The sequence below is a fragment of the Stegodyphus dumicola genome, chromosome 11 (genome assembly GCF_044657685.1).
Source record: "Stegodyphus dumicola isolate Sdum_Otavi_A_Nest chromosome 11, ASM4465768v1".
Taxonomy (NCBI): domain Eukaryota; kingdom Metazoa; phylum Arthropoda; class Arachnida; order Araneae; family Eresidae; genus Stegodyphus; species Stegodyphus dumicola.
The window spans coordinates 81,850,714-81,866,918 of record NC_140778.1 but is presented as its reverse complement, the minus strand read 5'-3'; the positions used below and the strand labels follow the sequence as shown (position 1 = coordinate 81,866,918).

The window sequence follows — 16,205 nt, the reverse complement described above, 5'->3', positions numbered from 1 at the left end:
CCAAAACTCCTTGATATCTCAAAAAATTTCTATAATATGTTATTTTTATCTTATTTGTATGTACGAAAGGAGATGTTTATATAAAGCCTTATTCGTTGAAAATCTGATTAAGGAAAAATGTTATTTATTAGTCTTAAATATACTCTCAACTATGCGGAATTTATAATATATATATATGTACAATATCTACTAAGTTTTCTCATCATACAAACCTCTGAAATTTTACATATGTATAATTATATACATACACAAAAATTAGTCAAAAGTAGTTTCCAAGCATACAATTTATATCTTAAATGAAAAATATATTTTGATGTGAAAAAACATGAGTATAAATCTCAATCCTGGTACGTAATGCACAACTATTGCTGTTATCTATATAAAATGTTTAAAATAATACTGTAAAATGAATGAAGTCCTTAAAATTATTTATTTACATAACACATTTAATTACAGTTCCATCAAATTTTAATGTTTTAAATGTAACGTAATAAATTAAATTGCAAGAGTAATTTACGAAGACATTTAATATGACCCGGTTGAACTGCATAAGACAATGGACGAGTTGCACTAACAGGATGGGGAAATACAAAATTTGATAATGGATTATTAAATAAAGATATACAGGACATATTAATGGAATTAGTGTTACTAACAACAATTACTTTGAAACCTGTTTCTTCAAGAGTGACAATTATTTTATTTATTTATTTATTTTTTCAAAACAGTGAATGTTAGTAAAACTTCAGCTCTCATTTTCTTGGATGGTGATATATGGACAACATCTTTAAAGTTACACATCACTGTATTTCAATTTTAAAAAATCAAGATGTTTTCTTTATACACAAGATTTCAAAATACAGAAAACCTATGTTCATTAAAATCTGAAAAAGGTCCTAGATTTATTATATTCAGCAGCTGATATTTTACTATCGGCAATAGCTTTCATGATACAATTTGCTTCTGTTTTCATTTTTTTTTTTTTTTTTTCTCATTAGGACTTTCACTGCAACTAGCAGCTTGCAAAGACAGATATGATGGACAGCATTAAAGGGCATATTTCCTGTAAAAACAGTACAAAAATCAGTTATATGAATATTATAATACAGTCAAAAGTCTTTAATCTGGACGTCCATAATTCGGAATGACCTACAAACTTTCTGTGCATGCGTAAACGCATAATACGTTTACGCTTGCGCGTTTAACGTATAACGGACGGTATTAGCTAAGCTAAAATTATCTAATTATCTATTGCAGTTAATGTTGCAGTTTGCGTTGTTAATTAATCTTCAAATTGGATCCGGCTTATTATTTTTTTGCAGACTGTTAGAGCAATTTAATAAAAGTAAGCTTGAACTTTCGATTATGTCAAAAAGAATTTCTGATTCTGGAGCTGCCAAAGGATCTACAAAGCGAAAGCATGTTTCGATGTCCATCGAACAAAAAGTGGAAAAAATGGATAAAGGCATGAAGAAAGTGACAGAGAGATGTTTTGTTTCTCTAACCATTCCGAAATCTGTTTATCAATTTCACGCTGCTCTGAGGGGTGGGGGTCGTCGCATTGCGCAATGAACTGGAAGTTGATTTGTCAGCACTGTCCTCATCTTCAGGGCAGATGTTTTTATTTTATTCGGCTCATAATTCATTACTAAATGTAGTGTTTCATCTTGATGTACTCCGATATGATTTAAATCAATTTCCTCATCTTTATAAATATCACGAATATGCATAAAATAGTTTTCTGGTTGCAATTTTCTAATTTCGATTATGCGTAATGTATGCTTTACACATGCGCGCGTTGAAAGAAATGTTTAATAAAGTAAACAAATATATATTAAGCTTTTCTTTTTGTAAATTTTGATACCCTTTAGATCACAACTGCTCTTTATTTCATAAATTACGATTTAATATTTTTAATTGTATAATTTCTGCATGCCATCTTACGAGATTTAAACTGATGATCTATAATCCGGAATCGCCGAAGTCCCGACGAGTCCAGATTAAAGGCTTTTGACTGTAATTTAAATTTGCACACTTAGAACATTGCATGATTATACATTTGAACTTCGATACACCAAAACCAACAGGAATGGTGGAGGATTTCAAATGTAATTTAAAATTCGAGTAAAAGAGATTTCCAGAAAGTCGCACCGGAAGAACACTTAAGCTTCTAATAAAGATATCTATTATATTTAAATTATTGCTGGCATCAATGATGATAATTTTTATATCTAAAACATGCTGAAATAATCAAATGAAAGTAATATCAAGCTTCAGATTATTGGGATTTAAATGCAAAATAATAATTCCAATATCCTTAAAAAATTAACTTGATTTTACAAATAAATGTTACTCATCTTTTGATGAGATATTACTCATGTTTAGAATATTGAACAGTAAAATGTTATTTGAAATCTGAAGAAAGACGTTTGTAAACTAAAAATATTTATGTGTTCAAATGAACTTACTGCCCTAATACTTAAATACATTGTATGCAAATACATAGCATAAATTTAAAAACAAAAAAATATACATCTTTCTTGAGTGATGAGTTAATATATAAATTCCCAATAAAAATAAAGAAATTTTTTTACTGGTCTATTCTTCAAGTACGGAATGCTTTCATTAACTTAGAATTTCCCCATTCCCATTTAATTTAACTAGATTTATTGTATAGTATAGGTTTACTTTAATTTACATTTTTAAAATTTGTCAAGCTTTTAAATAAATAATTAGGTTAAAAATTCATAAAATAGTAGCAAAATAATAGCTAAAACTTATAAAAGAATATATGTAACGTTAGATATTTCACACATAAAATGAAAACTTCCGTGCAGCACCTAAACAAAATATATTAAGTAAATTCCGAAATAAAGTTAATAATAATGGCCAATCTACTAATTTAATTTAGAAGCATCTACAGTGTAAAGAATATGAAGATAAACATAAGAGGTATACGTGTGTTTTTCGCAATTAATACTTAATTCAACATTAGTAATAGTAAGCAATTATTTCAATGAACAAAACATAAAATTGCATTACAATAAATAGGAACTTACCCAGTATTTCTGCTCCTCGACAGCACGTGCAAACATTCCACTCTATATTACAGGACAATGCGATGACTTCCTACTTGGGAATCCAAACCTCAAGAACATCATGTGTGCCGTTTAGCTTTCACATCACACTTGTTTCTGCAACCTTTCTGTTGGTTTTATATATTTAAGAAGCATTGGTCAAGGCTTTATGTCAGCATGTATTTATTTTTTAGATATATAGGAAATCTTTGAGGCATTATATAATAAAGCAATTTTGAGTGCTTAGTTCTTCCTTAGGATGGTATGTTATTCACTTGACTTACTGTTAAGAAGGTCATTTCTACAGATGTAAAATGTCATAAAAATTTTTGTCAGTTTTCTTTCCCTCTATAAAAGTGCAAAACTGTTTTCTAAAGTTGAAATTTTAAAAAGCAGGTTAATTAAAATTTGAATCACAAAATAAACAGATAAAGAAATAATATTCATTCTGCAGTATTATTATTGTGTGATTATGTTGACTAGTAGTGGATGACGATTATATTTGCTAGCAGTGAATGTGATAAAATAACGCTTATTAATATAAGCCATGTAGAATGATTTTGCAGGATGGAGACATTGAAAATGTATTTCTTGCAGCTGTTTTGGAGAGACTATGAAACGTTTGATGCCATTTGCTGGAGTATTCTTGATCAAAAGGAAAGAGTTAACATTAAGAAATAACAACTGGGTGATATTAAAAAATCTGATGTTAACACCACACAACTTCCTTGTTTGGCCCATTAAATTATACACAAATTTTGCTGCACTTAATTTAAAGTTATTTCCTTGAATTAATCTAACTTAATTAACTGATTCCTCAAAGCACGTTGAACATTACATAAAAAATCACAAATTTAGAATTTAACCCTTTCTGGTCATATTAAGTTTATATATAGGTATTGTTAGATATATGTTGCTACTTATAAATGTTAATGGAATTTTAGAAAAAGACAGTAAATGTGATGCTCATTGATCAAAACTTTGGTGTATCAGGAAATATACAATATATGCTGAACAAGGTCTATATATTTATAACTTATGTATATTATGTACTTTAAGTACATATATATCTATAACTAATACTGCGGCAACATTGTATAACATGAAATAGAAAACATGGTATTAGTGCTGTGAAAATACAAATTAAACCCAGTATAAGTTTGTATTCTAGTAAACAAACAAATTAAGTACAGGTAAATAAGAGAATAAAGCATAATGGATTTTACATACACATAACAGAAGTCAACCTCCCCCCCCCTTCGCAAACCCAACGTAAACAAAATTCCTAGAGCCCGCGGGGTCTCGATCTTCTACTGAAAAGAGGTGAATGGGCAAAATTTTGAATGAGCCGCTACAAGTTGAATCATGATTTTGTTGCAAAATTTTTTGAACTAATGTTTTTGATAAGACTATTCGATTTTCGTTTTGCCAACGTGCTTTAGGATTCTTAAAGTTACAATACAGGATATCATTTTCAATTGAAAAACTTGTGAAGGAGGTTTTGGAATTCTATTGTTTTGTAAATTTTCTTTTATTTCTAAACAGTAAGGATCTAGAGCTTGTTTTTCTTTGTGTGCATAAGACCAGGAGTAATAGAAGTTTGAATTTGTTCAACTACATTTACAGATCTGGATAAATAATTACTAGTCCAGGGGTTCCCAAAGTGTGTGCCCTGCAACCCTGGGGCACTGTGGCAGTACCTCCTACATACAAATCCAAGGCTCTAGGGTTGCTTGAGCCATGGGCCTTATAAGAGATACAGTAACCCAGTGGGCGGGGCGCGCGTCACCGACATGTCGGTAAGAAAGAGTAGGGACAATCTGGTTTACTTTAACACTGAATCGTATGGCGTTTCTATCACATAACTCTTTTTAATTACTAAATGTTATACATTGTATAGTATGAGATTATGAAAGCCACAGTTTTTTGCTTTAAAGAGATATATTAAATCCTCTCATTAAAGCACTTTTTAGTGCATTTCGTGCATTTTTTTCACGCTTAATTCTTGTACAAACATCTTTACTTTGGTAAAACGGTAAAAACTCTAGGCACAAAATTTATGAACTTAATTTTGCGTACAAATAATGTCAAATTAAATAAGATTCATGGTACGTGATGCTTTGAAATAAATTAGCTAAAATTAAACAAGATCTGATAATTTTTTTTATTTAATGACCATTTTCAGGCAGTGATTTTCAAAACTATAATAACATTACAAAACAGTCATTTATTTGATTGTATCATCGTTAACATACGAGGGCCATCCAGGAAGTAGATTACGTTTCCGTCTGTGTCCGCTAGGGGCGGGGCTAGCGCGGCCATCTTGGGGTCAGAGCGTTGCGCAGCTCAGTCTGCATCTAGCCGTGCTAGTGAGAGGTTCGTGCTGTGCTCCGTTCAGATACTGTGACGGTTTGAAATGTCTGCGTTAATTGAAAATCCCGCGAGCTGCGAGGTACGCTCAGTAATAAGGTTTCTGACTGCAAAAAACTGTAAACCGATAGAAATCTATCGGCAGCTTCGTGAAGTGTATGGGGACAACATTATCACTGAAGGTGGAGTGCGTCAGTGGGTCATAAGATTTCAAAATGGCCGAACCAATGTTCACGACGAAGATCGAAGTGGGAGACCCAGCATAGTGACCGCCGAACTTCTCGAAAAAGTCGATGCTAAAGTCCGTGAAAATCGAAATTTCACAATAACGGAACTTTCTTTGAGTTTTCCACAAATTTCGCAAAGTTTGTTGCACGAAATCATCAGCGAAAAGCTTGGTTACCACAAGTTTTGTGCAAGACGGAAGGCAAGAAGAGGTAACGAAGTGGTTGAAGGCGCAGGCGGCCGAATTTTTCGACGAAGGAATTTCCAAGCTCGTACATCGCTACGATAAATGCCTTAATTTGTATGGTGACTATGTAGAAAAGTAGTATTTGAGTGTGGCTTTCATCTGTATATAATAAAATTTGTTTCCTATACTTTGTTTATTTTTTTATTCCAAAACGTAATCTACTTTCTGGATAGCCCTCGTATTAACATTAAAGTGGAATATTTATTTTAGAAATTTATAAAATTTGGAGTATAAAATTTTCTGAGCGTAATGAAGGGGGGGGAAAAAAGGTAAAATAAAATCTAGAAGCACTCGGATTTTATATTACGCCCAAGAGGAAACTTCTTTTCATTGAATATCACGTTCGTCGCCCGTAAACCTTATACATTTGAAAACAGCATATCTTTAGAATTTCCGCCCTGGAGATAAAACTGTTATTTGCCGTACAGTGCTCGATCTGAACTCGTTGAGTTTGATAATAAAAAATTCGTAAAAGTTTTACAAATTATGAAAAAAATTAAAACAAATTAAAAATTCGCCCATCAAGATGTCCATGTTCGGGTGGAGGATTACATTATTCAAAATTTGATGGGTCTAGATACTGTCGTTTTCATCAAGTGCAATTTTCATTCCTTTCCGGAGCTTCCTGAGTGTAGGCTGCTTTTTGACAACGCTCCGGCGTTTTTGCTGTTTGTAAGTATTCTGGTAAGTTTTTTTCAATACTTTCTTGCTGATTATTTCTTGTATTAGTGATTTATCTGCTAATATTATGTATGGCTTTACTTACAGGTGAGGCACCCGACCACGTGGTAGACGTTCCGCCGCGTGCTACGAAGAGAACGTTGGATCGAAAAGTGCCCCCGAACGGACAACGGGCTTGGTTTATTGTGTGCATAGTCTACCTTTTGTCTGTTGTGGTTTCGGGCCTAACTTCATCTAGATGCCAATCCTTCATAACTGCAGCCAATAAAGGCTGCGATTGAGAAGGAGTTTCCAGACGCATCTAGGACTTCTCTTCGTACCACTTCTCGGGTGACTCAATTGTAACTAAAGTCGTACTGTTAGCAGATAAAAAAACTAATGCAAGGAAATAATCAATAGTAAAGCAAGAAGGCATTGAAAAATACATACAAAAACACTTACAATACTTAAAAACAGCAAAAACGCACGAGCTTTGTTAAAAAGCCGCCTACACGCAGGAAGCAAAGTAAAAATAAACATGTTACAGGGAGGCAGAGAGACAGAACTATTAATTGCTACGCTACTTTTCACAGCAGATTCTCGGGATTTCACAAATGCAGTAATTCAATAAATATTTAAGTAGAAATTTAATTGAACACACACACATCTACATAAGGACATGCTACATACGTAAATAATAAATTTGAATTTAAAAGAACATAAATAATTTGAAAGATAAAAAATATGTTATTGGGAGGGAAACACATATATAAAGTTTAAGGCTACTTTCACAGCAGACTCTCAGGATTTCATAAATGCACGTGTCCTAACTCAATATATAATTAAATAGAAAATTAAATGAACACAGACACATCTATATAAACACATAAACAACATGTTAGAACTAAGGAAACACATATCTCAAATGTAAGGCTACTATTACAGGAAATTCTCGGGATTTCACAAGTTAACATGCACAAATTCAATAAATATTTAAATAGAAATTTGATTAAACACACACCCATGTATATGAGCAGCATGTTAGAAGGACTGAAACACGTATCTCAAATGTAAGGCTAATAGCACAGGAGATTCTCGGGATTTCACAAGTGAACATGCACTAAATCAATAAATATTTGAACAGAAATTTAATCGAATGTAAACACATCTATATAAATACAAGCTATATAAATTCATACGTGCTATGCATAGATACATATTGTTACAAATTTTCCACTTGCAGAGCAGCACTCAGATTGCTAAATACAGTTTCACTTTGTGTAACGTGCAAAACAGACGTCCATCCCTCATGCAGGTAGCCGTAGTGTACTTGGACATTGTTACCTGAACTAAAAAGAAAATGAATTTCTTATTTAAGAATATCTTAATGAATAAAGAAACTGAAACAGGATTAAAAAGTAAAAGAACGAAGTAAAGATAAGATATACGGAAATACAGAAATTAGACATTGAAGTTATGCATTCAGTGCAAAAATTGGGAAATAAATAAACGCAACTGTTGAAGTCCCTTTTAATCAAAAGTTCTTGATCATTCGTGAAAAATTCTCTTAAATTCACGTTCGTTCTTGTTCACAGAATATGGAATGTACAGGGAGGAAATGAGTTTGACACAGAGAAAGGAATGACAATTAATTTAAAACACACCAGGAAACATCTGTGCAAGTTTGACAGAGCATGCTGAAATTAGTAGAACTCACAATGACATGAAAACTGATTTTTAAGAGGTTCAAAACTGTAGAAAAAGGACGTGAATTCGGTACGAAACGGCAGTAACGAAGTCCATTTCAATGTAGCTTTTATGTTCGTCACACAGACGTACAGGATAATCGCAGTGTCGCTTTCTGTTTTTGAGAAAACAGAATGAAAATAGTATAGTTCTGGTGTTTCACACTAGGTGGCGCCACCAACTACCAGGGAAAGTCCAGAAAAAGTTTATAAATAGCGGTAATTCCCAAGTGCACTTTTCATTCCTTTCCGGAGCTTCCTGAGTGTAGGCTGCTTTTTGACAACGGTCCGGCGTTTTTGCTGTTTGTAAGTATTCTTGTAAGTTTTTTTCAATACTTTCTTGCTGATTATTTTCTTGTATTAGTGATTTATCTGCTAATATTATGTATGGCTTTAGATACAGGTGAGGCACCCGACCACGTGGTAGACGTTCCGCCACGTGCTACGAAGAGAACGTTGGATCGAAAAGTGCCCCCGAACGGGCAACGGGCTTGGCTTATTGTGTGCATAGTCTACCTTTTGTCTGTTGAGGTTTCGGGCCTAACTTCATCTAGATGCCAATCCTTCATAATTGCAGCCAATAAAGGCTACGATTAAGAAGGAGTTTCCAGACGCATCTAGGACTTCTCTTCGTACCACGTTCTCGGGTGACTCAATTGTAACTAAAGTCATAGTATCAGCAGATAAAAAACTAATGCTAGGAAATAATCAACAGTAAAGCAAGAAAGCATTGAAAAATACATACAAGAACACTTAATATACTTAAAAACGCACGAGCTTTGTTAAAAAGCCGCCTACACGCAGGAAGCAAAGTAAAAATAAACATGTTACAGGGAGAAAGAGAGACAGAACTATTAATTGCTACGCTACTTTTCACAGCAGATTCTCGGGATTTCATAAATGCAGTAATTCAATAAATATTTAAGTAGAAATTTAATTGAATACACACAGACATCTACATAAGGACATGCTACATACGTAAATAATAAATTTCAATTTAAAAGAACATAAATAATTTGAAAGATAAAGAATATGTTACAGGAAGGGGAACACATATATAATGTTTAAGGCTACTTTCACAGCAGACTCTCAGGATTTCATAAATGCACGTGTCCTAACTCAATATATATTTAAATAGAAAATTAAATGAACACAGACACATCTATATAAACACATAAACAACATGTTAGAACTAAGGAAACACATATCTCAAATATAAGGCTACTATTACAGGAGATTCTCGGGATTTCACAAGTTAACATGCACAAATTCAATAAATATTTAAATAGAAATTTGATTAAACACACACCCATGTATATGAGCAGCATGTTAGAAGGACTGAAACAGGTATCTCAAATGTAAGGCTAATAGCACAGGAGATTCTCGGGATTTCACAAGTGAACATGCACTAAATCAATAAATATTTGAACAGAAATTTAATCGAACACAAACACATATATATAAATACAAACTATATAAATTTATACCTGCTGTGCATAGATACATATTGTTACAAATTTTCCACTTGCAGAACAGCACTCATATTTCTAAATACTGGTTTCACTTTGTGTAACGTGCAAAACAGACGTCCATCCCTCATGCAGGTAGCCGTAGCGTACTTGGACATTAATACCTGAACAAAAGAAAATGAATTTCTTATTTAAGAATATCTTAATGAATAAAGAAACTGAAACAGGATTAAAAAGTAAAAGAACGAAGTAAAGATAAGATACACGGAAATACAGAAATTAGACATTGAAGTTATGCATTCAGTGAAAAAATTGGGAAATAAATAAACGCAACTGTTGAAGTCTCTTTTAATCAAAAGTTCATGATCATTTATGAAAAACTCTCTTAAATTCACGTTCGTTCTTGTTCACAGAATATGGAATGTACAGGGAGGAAATGAGTTTGACACAGAGAAAGGATTGACAATTAATTTAAAACACACCAGGAATCATCTGCGCAAGTTTGACAGAGCATGCTGAAATCAGTAGAACTCACAATGACATGAAAACTGATTTTTAAGAGGTTCAAAACTGTAAAAAAAGGACGTGAATTCGGTACGAAACGGCAGTAACGAAGTCCATTTCAATGTACCTTTTATGTTCGTCACAAAGACGTAAAGGATAATCGCAGTGTCCCTTTCTGTTTTTGAGAAAACAGAATGAAAATAGTATAGTTCTGGTGTTTCACACTAGGTCGCGCCACCAACTACCAGGGAAAGTCCAGAAAAAGTCTATAAATAGCGGTAATTCCCAAGTGCACTTTTCATTCCTTTCCGGAGCTTCCTGAGTGTAGGCTGCATTTTGACAACGCTCCGGCGTTTTTGCTGTTTGTAAGTATTCTTGTAAGTTTTTTTCAATACTTTCTTGCTGATTATTTTCTTGTATTAGTGATTTATCTGCTAATATTATGTATGGCTTTAGATACAGGTGAGGCACCCGACCACGTGGTAAACGTTCCGCCACGTGCTACGAAGAGAACGTTGGATCGAAAAGTGCCCCCGAACGGACAACGGGCTTGGCTTATTGTGTGCATAGTCTACCTTTTGTCTGTTGAGGTTTCGGGCCTAACTTCATCTAGATGCCAATCCTTCATAATTGCAGCCAATAAAGGCTACGATTAAGAAGGAGTTTCCAGACGCATCTAGGACTTCTCTTCGTACCACGTTCTCGGGTGACTCAATTGTAATTAAAGTCATAGTATCAGCAGATAAAAAACTAATGCTAGGAAATAATCAATAGTAAAGCAAGAAAGCATTGAAAAATACATACAAGAACACTTACAATACTTAAAAACGCACGAGCTTTGTTAAAAAGCCGCCTACACGCAGAAAGCAAAGTAAAAATAAACATGTTACAGGGAGAAAGAGAGACAGAACTATTAATTGCTAGGCTACTTTTCACAGCAGATTCTCGGGATTTCACAAATGCAGTAATTCAATAAATATTTAAGTAGAAATTTAATTGAATACACACACACATCTACATAAGGACATGCTACATACATAAATAATAAATTTCAATTTAAAAGAACATAAATAATTTGAAAGATAAAGAATATGTTACAGGGAGGGAAACACATATATAAAGTTTAAGGCTACTTTCACAGGAGACTCTCGGGATTTCATAAATGCACGTGTCCTAACTCAATATATATTTAAATAGAAAATTAAATGAACACAGACACATCTATATAAACACATAAACAACATGTTAGAACTAAGGAAACACATATCTCAAATGTAAGGCTACTATTACAGGAGATTCTCGGGATTTCACAAGTTAACATGCACTAATTCAATAAATATTTAAATAGAAATTTGATTAAACACACACCCATCTATATGAACAGCATGTTAGAAGGACTGAAACACGTATCTCAAATGTAAGGCTAATAGCACAGGAGATTCTCAGGATTTCACAAGTGAACATGCACTAAATTAATAAATATTTGAACAGAAATTTAATCGAACACAAACACATATATATAAATACAAGCTATATAAATTTATACGTGCTATGCATAGATACATATTGTTACAAATTTTCCACTTGCAGAGCAGCACTCAGATTGCTAAATACTGGTTTCACTTTGTGTAACGTGCAAAACAGACGTCCATCCCTCATGCAGGTAGCCGTAGTGTACTTGGACATTATTACCTGAACAAAAGAAAATGAATTTCTTATATAAGAATATCTTAATGAATAAAGAAACTGAAACGGGATTAAAAAGTAAAAGAATGTAGTAAAGATAAGATACACGGAAATACAGAAATTAGACATTAAAGTTATGCATTCAGTGAAAAAATTGGGAAATAAATAAACGCAACTGTTGAAGTCTCTTTTAATCAAAAGTTCGTGATCATTTATGAAAAACTCTCTTAAATTCACGTTCGTTCTTGTTCACAGAATATGGAATGTACAAGGAGGAAATGAGTTTGATACAGAGAAAGAAATGACAATTAATTTAAAACACACCAGGAAACATGTGCGCAAGTTTGACAGAGCATGCGGAAATCAGTAGAACTCACAATGACATAAAACTGATTTTTAAGAGGTTCAAAACTGTAAAAAAAGGACGTGAATTCGGTACGAAACGCCAGTAACGAAGTCCATTTCAATGTAGCTTTTATGTTCGTCACACAGACGTAAAAGATAATCGCAGTGTCCCTTTCTGTTTTTGAGAAAACAGAATGAAAATAGTATAGTTCTGGTGTTTCACATTAGGTGGCGCCACCAACTACCAGGGAAAGTCCGGAAAAAGTTTATAAATAACCGTAATTCCCAAGTGCAATTTTCATTCCTTTCCGGAGCTTCCTGAGTGTAGTCTGCGTTTTGACAACGCTCCGGCGTTTTTGCTGTTTGCAAGTATTCTTGTAAGTTTTTTTCAATATTTTCTTGCTGATTATTTTCTTGTATTAGTGATTTATCTGCTAATATTATGTATGGCTTTAGTTAAAGGTGAGGCACCCGACGACTCAGGCGAACGCAGTTCGCAATAAACGGGCCTCCGCGCGGATGCGCTATCCCTGAATAACATGTGATGGCGATTTTCGAGCTTCTGATTTACCATAGCATTTGTAGTTCCTAAAAGAGAGAACAGTGTATGATAAAAGAAACAAGAGTATAATGGATAGGGACAAATAACATGCCGAGCCAAATTGCATAGCTGAAAAAGTTTTCTGGAATAAGTCGCCGAGGAGAAGTTATCCGCCAGCCAGTAGCCGCGGTGCTCCTGTAAGCACGAATAGAGAACGAGGTGGGCGGACCACGGGAGAGTTCTCAGGTGGTCACCCACCCAAGTCCTGTCCCTGCTGCCTGGTGCTTAACTTATCAGCGCTAACGCCGCAATAAGGCTTCATGATCCTGGAGAAAAAGAGTTGTACGGTGAAAAATTTAGTCGCTTGCTAATTGAAAGATGTTCAGCAGAATTAGTAGTTTTTCAGGGTTGCTAGGGGCTGCTTGAAGGTGTTGATGATTTTCTTTGAAAGCTGCAACAAACTTTCTAATGCAGTCGTTACTGAAAATTTCTTGTATCTGTTTGAAAATATTCATAAGGTCCAATATAGATTTAAAATCACTTTCTTTCGCAGGGTAACCGATGTCTTGAATCTGTTGAGGCTGGGTATCATCAGTTTCTTTAGGAGTTAGAGGCACAGGGGGAATTTGGGATTTAGCCGCGTCAGCATAACTCACGCCTGGTTATGTATGTGAAGGATGAGGATTTTTCGTAAATTTCCGAAAATATTCACAACCACGATAGGAACTAACGTGGTTTTTTGAGCAGTTGCTGCAGGTAGGTTCGTCAGTCTTTTTACGATCACACTCCGCAGAGATGTGGTTTTTAGCACATTTCACACACCTGGGGGGGAGTTTGCAGCTATCAGATGAATGTCTAATTTTTTGGCAGTTGTAACATTGATACACAGAGAATCTTGGCTTATACTTCTCGATCTGCACGGCAAATCGAAGGAGTTGCTGGATATCATAAACTTCATCAATATTCAGAGTATGACGCAGTTGAACTTGGAAAATAGGCAGGGGAGCTTTCATACGAAAATTTCTGAGCCGTGCAATTTTATACACTTGAAAGTTCAAATCCGTCAGAACTTGCTTAATTTTATCAGCATCAGTATTAACGGACAGTCCTTTTATCACAATTTTTCCGGGTCTGTCATTTTTGTGTTTCACCAGGAAAAATCCAATGGAACGTTGATTTAAAAATTTTGCAATGTGGTTGTAATCTTGCAAAGTTTCAGAAATAACACGGAGACAGTCGTGATGGAATTTGCCTACGAATTTGGCTTCGGTATTTTCACTGATGTCCGTGAGAATTTGATGGTGCTCATCCGTAGTATTTATCATAACGTGAGGGACGTTGCACAGGCTATTAGTGATAATAGTGTTTTCGGTATTATCAGCAGCGTTCGTATCCATGTTTTCTTCACTCGCTAAGGCATTAAAAATTGGTTGCTTAGCTCCGGCTGCGGGACAGGTTCAGGGCTCTTGAGACGTGCGAACTTCTTCGGTGTAGTGAACTTGTTTTCCTTGGCGGCATCCGTAGACTCGCAGGGTTCTTAAATTCTAGGGATGGTGAGAACAGGAAACGGTGTTTATTTTTTCGTTTTCTAAAATGACACGCTTCTGGGTGGTCTATACTTGAAAGAAAGGTTTCACATTTTCCTTGGATTGAGGTAATATCGTCCTTGAATTTGTTGCGAATATTAATAGTTTCCACAAGGCCGAGTTCCAAGTGGTGTGGATGGAGTGACTTGATCCCGGGAATTGCAGCGTTCAGATGGTCACGTGCTTCTTCAAGGAGCGGAATAGCTTGGATGGCAGCTTCATAGTCCACTGTATCTCGGATGTTCAAAGTACGACAGAGTGGGAGCAATAACTCGCTTCCATACTGAGTACCATTTGAGAGTGCAAGCTTAGCAGGGAAAGTGATTATTACATTTTCAGAAATTTGCAGTCTTGATCCTGGTCGTTACACCTCTTCTAAGAAGAAGCGAATAACTTGCTTTACCGCATGATCGCTTTGAGGGTTAGTCATCATTTTGTATACGAGATCTGATAGTTCAGCTTGTATCCGTGATATTTCAACTTGCTTGGACGTTTCTTGATATTTCTGCCGTAAGAAGAATGAAAATAGTATAGTTCTGGTTTTTCGCACTAGGTGGCTCCACCACCTAGCAGGGAAAGTCCAGGAAAAGTCTATAAATAACGGCAAGTCCCAAGTGCAATTTTCATTCCTTTCCGGATCTTCCTGCGTGTAGGCTGCTTTTTGACGACGCTTCGGCGTTTTTGCTGTTTGTAAGTATTCTTGTTAGTTTTTTTCAATACTTTCTTGCTGATTATTTTCTTGTATTAGTGATTTATCTGGTTATATTACGTATGGCTTTAGATACAGGTGAGGCACCCGACCACGTGGTAGACGTTCCGCCACGTGCTACGAAGAGAACGTTGGATCGAAAAGTGCCCCCGAACGGACAACGGGCTTGGCTTATTGTGTGCATAGTCTACCTTTTGTCTGTTGTGGTTTCGGGCCTAACTTCATCTAGATGCCAATCCTTCATAATTACAGCGAATAAAGGCTGCGATTGAGAGGGAGTTTCCAGACGCATCTAGGACTTCTCTTCGTACCACGTTCTCGGGTGACTCAATTGTAACTAAAGTCATAGTATTAGCAGATAAAAAACTAATGCAAGGAAATAATCAATAGTAAAGCAAGAAAGCATTAAAAAATACATACAAGAACACTTACAATACTTAAAAGCAGCAAAAACGCACGAGCGTTGTCAAAAAGCCGCCTACACGCAGGAAGCAAAGTAAAAATAAACATGTTACAGGGAGGAAGAGAGACAAAACTATTAATTGCTAGGCAACTTTACACAGCAGATTCTCGGGATTTCACAAATGCAGTAATTCTATAAATATTTAAGTAGAAATTTAATTGAATACACACATACATCTTCATAAAGACATGCTACATACGTAAATAATAAATTTCAATTTAAAAGAACATAAATAAAGTAATTTGAAAGATAAAGAATATGTTACAGGGAGGGAACACATATATAAAGTTTAAGGCTACTTTCACAGCAGACTCTCGGGATTTCATAAATGCACGTGTCCTAACTCAATATATATTTAAATAGAAAATTAAATGAACACAGACACATCTATATAAACACATAAACAACATGTTAGAACTAAGGAAACACATATCTCAAATGTAAGGCTACTATTACAGGAGATTCTCGGGATTTCACAAGTTAACATGCACTAATTCAATAAATATTTAAATAGAAATTTGATTAAACACACACCCATGTATATGAACAGTATGTTAGAAAGACTGAAACACGTATCT

General features: G+C 34.7%; 1 protein-coding gene across 12 annotated transcripts in view; it reads right to left on the bottom strand.

Moving 5' to 3' along the window:
• LOC118203853 (uncharacterized) overlaps positions 1-16,205 on the bottom strand; it is a 262,288-nt gene that overhangs the window by 231,642 nt on the left and 14,441 nt on the right. For 3 of the 12 annotated variants that reach the window (XM_085826905.1, XM_085826909.1, XM_085826906.1), the window contains 3 exons: positions 11,844-11,989; positions 9,812-9,957; positions 3,218-7,928 (listed from right to left, as the gene is read on the bottom strand). The gene's annotated coding sequence lies outside the window, so the exon portion shown is untranslated. The other 9 variants (XM_085826911.1, XM_085826912.1, XM_085826917.1 and 6 more) reach the window with 9 other exon arrangements.